Genomic DNA, 839 nt, shown 5'->3' with positions numbered 1-839 from the left:
TTCCTCCATTAAACCGACGCGTCAGCTGAGAAACCTATTCCAACGCCCCGAGCAGCATGGCATCTGCCCGCTATTTAAACGTGGACATGCTCTGGGCAAAAGCTGCACCACACCTCCGCTCTCCATCTCCTCTATGCACCAAATCCGCCATGGCCTCGAGCTCTCAAGCCCCATGAGACGACATCACCGGCGAGCAAAAGAAGGAGCTCTCCGGTATTGCCGTCGGATGGCTGGCCCGTCGAGCTAGCCGGATACATGGTGGCTCTCCAGCAAGCTCTTCGGATGGCTGCGACGCTGACAAGCCAACGGAGGACAAGCCGACGCCACCCCCATCACTAGTTCAGGCCGGCATCACCATGGGCGAGGCGCGAGAGGACGATAAGGGCACCGTGGTGGACAAGCAGTGGCACACAGAGGAGCAAGTCGATGGCACACTCATCAGGGTGGACGTGGACGTGCATGAGCAGGAGGCTTTGCTCCTGTCCTACCGGTTGACGCAAGTTTACGATGGCATGGACGACGCGGCTAGCTCCAGATCGGTCGTGCCCCGCTGCCATGATGACGAAGTCGGCACGACCGTGGGTGCCACTGGCAGCGAGGATGAGTAGACCAAAGGAGGCCACCGCCGCTCGGGTCCCAAGAAGGCCACCACCACCGTTGCGTCAGGCCTCACAGCCGGTGACTTGCCCAGTTTGCGGAGGCGTAGTCCACTGTCATCGTCTTCCACCGTTCTAAAACCAACTGCCGATCTGGGCTTCACAGAGGCGGATGTTATTCTTCCCCTCCCATCGAAGCATATTCTCAAGGGCTCACGGCGCTTTGAAATGTATGCAACTACA

This window comes from Triticum dicoccoides, chromosome 2A (genome assembly GCF_002162155.2).
Source record: "Triticum dicoccoides isolate Atlit2015 ecotype Zavitan chromosome 2A, WEW_v2.0, whole genome shotgun sequence".
Taxonomy (NCBI): domain Eukaryota; kingdom Viridiplantae; phylum Streptophyta; class Magnoliopsida; order Poales; family Poaceae; genus Triticum; species Triticum dicoccoides.
This window is presented reverse-complemented; position numbering follows the sequence as displayed.